This window comes from Chaetura pelagica, unplaced genomic scaffold, assembly GCF_000747805.2.
Source record: "Chaetura pelagica isolate M959 unplaced genomic scaffold, ChaPel_1.0 scaffold15, whole genome shotgun sequence".
Lineage (NCBI taxonomy): Eukaryota > Metazoa > Chordata > Aves > Apodiformes > Apodidae > Chaetura > Chaetura pelagica.
In genome coordinates, this window is record NW_009953507.1 from 4,454,616 (window position 1) to 4,461,752 (window position 7,137).

Sequence of the window (7,137 nt, forward strand, 5' to 3'; positions counted from 1 at the left end):
CAAACCATGTAATCTAATATCACTTATCACTCATAACAGGCTTCCAGTTGTTTGTATTCTGTCATATTCATATAAAACTCATAGTCACAGAATGATAGGATCATAGAACAGTTTGTGTTGGAAGGGACCTGTGTAGGTCATCTAATCCAACCTTCCTGCAGTAGGCAGGGACATCTTCAACTTGATCAGGTTGCTCAGAGCCCCATCCAACCTGACTTTGCATGTTTCCAGGGAGGGGGCATCTACCATCTCTCTGGACAACCTGTTCCAGATATTCACCACCCTCGTAAAAAATTGCTTCCTTATATCCGGTTTAAATCTACGGTGTTTTAGGTAAAAACCATTGCCCCTTGTCCTATCACTACAAGCCCTAGTCAGAGGCATTATTTTGCATGCATGAAATTCTGCTCCTCTGACAGATTTCAGAAAAGCAGTAAGTGTATCACGTCACTCTTCTCCAGGCACTGCTCCTAAGCTCAAAATCCTACAGCATCTGAAAAAACTTACAATATCTATCAGTGTCACCAAATTGAAGTATTGATGTACTTTAACTGCAACTATAATACACTTTTAAGGCTTTCGGGGGTTTCATGGTTTGGTTTTTTTGACTGGCAAGTGAGCAGTTCTGTATGCTGGAACTATGGGGGAGATCTGAACATATACAACCCTGCTCCTTCAAGACAGTCATGGATTATGAGCAATCTTGTTTAAGCTTACACATGCATAGTCTGCAGTGTAATAGGGTCCTGATCCACATCAGGGGCCTCACTGAGCTGCTGCAATGTGAATTAGAATAGGCACAGGTCAGGGAAAGATTTGTCTTTGAAAGATGAGGATTGATGCTGTTCCTCTACAGAGAATAAATGATACATGAATGTTTTGTCCCCAGTAGCCCAGTACCTGATATTTGTTTATGTTTCTCCTCCTTACAACTCTCCCTGAAAGCTCATGAAAACACCATGAATATATTATATATACTGTTGTGTATATTTAGTATTTAATACCTTTGAGTTTTGGTACTAAGATTTGGCTCCTTTTTTAAAATAATTTCTTTAATAAAGCCAGATTTGAAAAGACTGTGACTTAGAAAACCCTTAATAGGCAAATTATTAAGTTTTCCTATTAAAAAGAAAAGACTCCTTCTGAAGAGCTTCACTGGATGCTCTTTGAAAGAACTGATGCTCCACTGTTTTCAGCATTGTCTTAAAAGGCAGAGCAACTCAATCATTATTCTTTTTTCATGCTTTGGGTAGGAAGGGATAAACAGTGTGTTCTTCCTACAGATTGTCTACAACTGCTTTCTAATTAACTAATTCACTACAGAGACAATGAGGTTCACAATTAATTTTTATATTTTAATTTGGCCAGACTTATTTTAAGAAGACAGATTGACCAGAAGATCTCACCTGGTGTCAATCTGACCAGTATTTTGGAGATACTGTTGTATTATCTCCCGAGTAGCTGTTTCGCGGAGGCTTTTGGCTCCACCTGGTGGCTGGAAGACGAATTGCACGATTCCCAGTTCTATTTCGGTGGGGGGCAGGCAGTCTTTTGGGACAAGAATGTATCAGAAACATGAAAAACACTCTAAGTTATCACTATCTAAGCACTATTTTTTCCCCTCATTCCACAGTCGGATGGAGAAACTATTGAGAGGCATCGGTGGTGTGGATATGTGAATAAATGTGATACATTCATCACAGTTTGCATCACCAGTCATGACTCATGTCTGTGAGAGCTCTTTGAAGGTATCAACAAGCGAGTGCCAGCAGACAAGCAAAGCCCAATGGGTACTGTCAAACTGATTTTCCAAAGGCACTGAGGAAATCCTTTAACAAGTAGCTGCTGTGGCGTAAGAGGGAGCGTCCTCATGCGAGCAAAACACACAGGCAATAGTCACAGGGAAGGGGACTCCCAGATGGTGTCCCACCCTGGAGTGCTGCAGCTGCTCTGAGCAACTCTATTTTCAAAAAATCTGCACAGCACTGAAACCTGAATGTGGTCTGTGTTGAGCACTAGTGCTTGATGGACTTGAGAGATGCTGAGCACCCACTGCCATGGCCATCCCACCTGCAGCCAAGGCCCTTGCTGCATGGCCAGCCTCTGGCAGCACCAGGAGTGAAACCACAGGTCTGTGTGGCTCCCGGGTATTCTGATGGGTGCCAGATAAACTCTTGCAATGACTGTACTAATAACAATAATACAGTGGTAATCCAGCCCAAACAAGGAAGCTGGGCTCAGACCTGCCAGCAGACAACACGTCAGCTGCGATTATCACATCCCAGCACATCTCACTTAGCAAAACTGTCAGTGGATAATTCAGCAACCTAAATGAACACTGCCAGGGAGGTCCGTGCAGCTCTGTGTGTGTCTGACATGCCAGCTGCTTCTGATTGAGAGCTGCAGTGCTGCAAGCTCATGCCCCAAAACAGTTCCAGTTGCTGAGAATGAGACTCCTAAGGAGTGAAAGCACAGAAAAATGCTTGATTAGGAGCCCTGTGTGTTGGAACACCCTGCTGTCACCTCTGCACATCCACAGGAAACTTGTGTCTGTACCCAGGTGATGAAGACAAGGCAGATACGGGGCAGCTCCTCTGGCACTTGCAGGTTTCACTGGCTCAGTGCCACAGGAGAGCAGGCTGGTTTGGAACAGGCTGACTACCAATCACTGACAACCATCCCGAGATGCTCAGTACCAAGTAGGAAGCCTGTCAAGCTGTGAGATGATCAGAGTTTTGAAGTTTGCATCCACTTCCTACTACAGCTTTGTATCTCAATAAGTCCTAAGATAAACTTGTCTCAGATGGGGCCAGAAGAGAGGGAAGTCTGCTGATCCCTCCTGGCACTCTCATCCTTCTGCTCCACTTCAGTAATTCACCAAGCTCCATCTTTCTTGCCATTTGCTATCCTGCCCCTTGTCCACTGTTCACTGCCCTGTTTTGAAAAGAACCCTCTTCAGTATGCCCATGTCTTTCTTATACTGGGGAGCCCAGAACTGGACCCAGCACTCCAGCTGTGGTGTCCTCACTGCTGAGCCGAGGGGAAGGATCACCCCCTCAGTCTGCTGGCAATATTTTGCCTAATGCAGCTCAGAATACTGTCGGGTTGCTGAGGGCACATCTTTGGCTCTAGTGTCCTGCCCTGACTTGTGGCAAGTCCTGGCAAGTTACCTTGCCCAGTTCACAGGAGACCAAACTGCTTTCAGCTATTCCCTTGTTTTATGAGGATTTTCTGGATCAGGCTGAGTTTGGCTCCATCAGCTAGGTCAGTATAACAGGGGAGGTTATACTGAGAAGCAGAGATTTTGCTCTAAGCTCATTCATGGCAGACACATTCAGTATTGCATTTTGGCTGAAAAGGCTCGTACATCTTCATCAAAACCGAAGCATTGCTCATGAGAAGAAGCAAGGAAAATAAGGCAAACACTCTGCAAAGTAATGAGCAGAAAACTTCACAAACAGCACATCCCTCCAGTGCATGGGACCAGAAAAATGCTGCAGAGCTCACCTGAGAAGAGAGGTTACATTGGATGTACTCTAATATCCACCAAGTTCCTACCTACTGGGTTAGAAAGGCTGACCCCTTCTGTATGTTAGAAAAAGTCTGTCTTAAGGCTAAGTAAACCACCTGATCAAAAGTTACAGTATATGAGAAAAGTGAGGACTTTTCAAGAGAGACATATGGCCATGCAAGAGATGGGGATGATGGATTAGGACAGAAAGCAAACTTGGCTGTATTAGAATAAGATGCAGGTACAGAGCAGCCTGGGTAGGGCTTCACCAGCCCTACTATTCTGAGCTGCTCTGGCATGAGCAGGGCATATACAACATGCAGTTGGGCACGAAGACAAAGGGTGAATAGGAAAATTCCCACTTCCAAACAAAAAACCCAAAGACTTCCCTTCACTCTCTTTCCTAAGAAGCAACCCATTGGTGCCCAGTGATTTCCGCCCTTGAGAAATTCAGCATCCCAGCACTAAGCTCTATAAATAACCCAGGACCCTTACGTGTCCCTGCCTGTGATGACAGCACAGTTTGCTGGTTAAAACATTCAGAATAAGCCAATTTTGACAACCTTTTTCATGTGGCAGCTGCAGGACTATTTTTAGTTCTGAGTGTCTCAGCCACCTCAGAGTTCAGAAAATATTTCATTTTTTGCCCTGTCTGTGGGAGGAAATGGAGATGAGCATTTCCTAATGTTACAGCAATGCTGCCTGGATGAATAGCAGAGGTGGTGATGGGAGTCCTGACACTTTGTCCATGTCCTGCAAAACCCAAGGGCACCTTTGGATTTTCCAGCAGGGCAGAAGGTGCAACTACTTGTAGAGACAATGGATAGGGATGATGCTGCACTCCTCAGTAGGAATGTCTAGAGATAATCCCAGAGGATTTTGTGCACCTGAAAATATATTTTGAGCCCCTGAGGATAAAGAAATCATCAAGACAGCATTTATAACCATATGTCAGGTCTGGAGAAGCAGGCAAGGTGCGTATGGTGCAGTGTCAGCTCTGCAGGGGCCTGTGCTGCTCATCTGGGAACTGCTGCTAGTGCAAGAATGATGGTGGGATTTGAAACTAAAGCCACTCCATGAGAAACCATCTCATGTGACTCTTGTTACTCTGAGGACTGTGGGACCTGTGTTTGCCAGTATAGGGAAAAATACCTTGGCAGCAGCAGTGGGGATGGAGTACAAGCCTGACAGCCTAATGACCTTCCCATTCCCCAGCCTGTGGTATTATTTTTGTTCTTTTTTCTGACTGCAGCTTCCAGGCCAGAATGTATGAAGATAAGGGTGTTTCAGGGAGTGCCAGGATGAATAAGAAATGACCTCTGGCAGTACCTGGGCAAGAAAGGGGGTCCCCTTTTTTCCCCAGTGTGCATCCTTCCACAAATCCTGTGGAGCTGCTGGTGCCTTTGCCATATGCAGAGGGGCTCCAGCTGCTGCAAATGGGCTTGACCCATTTTACTTAAAAGCAGAATTTGGAACGTTTCCCAGATTATAATTACCTATATATAAATACAATGATAATTATGCTACCTAGCTGAGAACTCAGAGCACAAAGCTGACAAGTGATGACAACTAAATTCATTAAGAGTGAAAATGTTCTTCCTCTCTTTTATGAAACAATATTGAGTGATCCCTGAAGAAATCCAGCAACTAGAGACATGATCTGCTAATAATTGCTGTGCCTGGTGAAGGCTGATGAAGAGGCAGGATGACCAATTTTCCCTCCAGGAAGAGCCTTGGTGCTATGCAGCTTGTAGAGGAGCAGAAAAGTCCACAGTTTAAACATGGGATTTTGAAAATATATGTTTCATCCAAGTGAAGTAAAACTTAATTTTCACTTAATTGATACTGGGAAATAAGTCAGGACAGGGATTGTTCTTTGTAACAGAGGACAAATTCCTTTTCCTGACATACACAGGGTACCCATGTCCAAATTTCTCACTGAGCATTGTTCCAGGTTTGTGCTAAGCCCAATCTGGCACAGACTGCCCAAGGGGGTGAGCTGGCATGGGACAAAGCTCAGCCTGAGAGCACAGCAGAGGTGCAATGTGCCAGTCCTGCACCAGCACCTGGGCCTGACCCCTCTGCAGGGCCTCTGCATAACCGTCCCAGAGCCACAGAAAGCCTAAAATGGGGCCCCTTGCAGTCTTAGTGATGCTTTTTAAAGCAATTTGGTGTACTAGCTCTTCAAGTCCTTCCTATTTTTTTTCACACTCAGGGGTTCCAAGCCCCAGGGATGATGACAAATCTCCAGAAATATGTGACAAAATGCCTCTACAAGTAAAAGATGACTCTTCCTAGGCCTCTTGGGAAAAGATGAAAAGTGGTGTTGGTGCATGATGTTCTTACAGACCAGGACTAGAAACCAAGACAGTATCTCCCTGTCAGACTCTAGCTATGAAATAACACCAAGAAAGAGGAGGAAATAGTGATAGCCCTAATACATCATCTGCAAAAATACAGTGATTAAGAGAGGAGCTGAACACCTACATCATCTTCTCTGTCTTTTTGCTGAGACAGTCACAAATCCTCAAACACCACCATTATCCAAGCAACCTGCTATGCTGACTTCATATTCACACATTAAGCATTTAATTTTACTTTCTTTTTTTTTCTTTTTTTTTTTCCAACAAGTCAACTAATTGCTTGCCTGTAAGTGTTTAATTACAGCTGTGTGCTTCTTCCTCTAAGAGTTTGAAATACTTTGTCTTTTAATGTAATGGAACTTCTGGAAAAGGAGGGATTTAGACCAAAGTCATCATGTCCTTGCTTTCACTCTTTCCTCATGCCCATCCACCAGAGGCTCTTTGGATAGGCAGCTGAAATCATTTCCCTTGATGGTTTTCCCATGTAAAGGTTGCTGTGTTGAGGAACCCACAGCAAGCTCAGGCTGTAAAGCTCCACTTCCAGGGAAGAGCTGAACAGAAAGCTGACTGAGTGTGTAGATGTTACAAAAATAGCCAGGATCATTGACTTCAATGCTATCAAATCTAATTTGCTTCTGGAGGAGTAAAGAATCCCATGGTGCTGAGCAAGTGGGCAATATAACAGTAGATGATGCTCAGTGCTGATAAGCACAAAGTAATGAAGATTGGAGGAAAAAAACTCAATCCTGTCTCTATGAAAACCATAAAAAGTTCAGAAAATATTAGTCCACTCTGTAAAAAAAATATATTTCTGAGCCAATAAAATCCCTGGAAAATGATGTTTCAGTACTAAAGGGGTTTCAAAAGAGTCGAAAGATCATAAGGAACTCCTAGGGGAGAAACTGGAGCAAGCTAGAGTCCAACTACATGTTACAAACATCCAGGTGTAGTCACTAAGGAACAGTTACTGATGGTAATACAAGAAAATTATGCCCATACTTCCATGTAAGTACAGGGTGTGCTTACCCTGTAGGCATGCTGTGCAGTCCTGCAGAAGGCTGCTCTACAGCCAGAAACCTCTTTGTCAGTACTTGAACCCTACTACTCAATCTACTCATGTTCCATGTCATCTCCTCACTCCACGTGTTCCTGCACCACCATCAGTAACTGCTCCTCAGAAACTACACCTGGATGTCTGTAACCTGCTGTTAGACTTCAACCCTCCCCAGTCCCTAATCTGTCTCCTAGCTAAGATAGTCATGT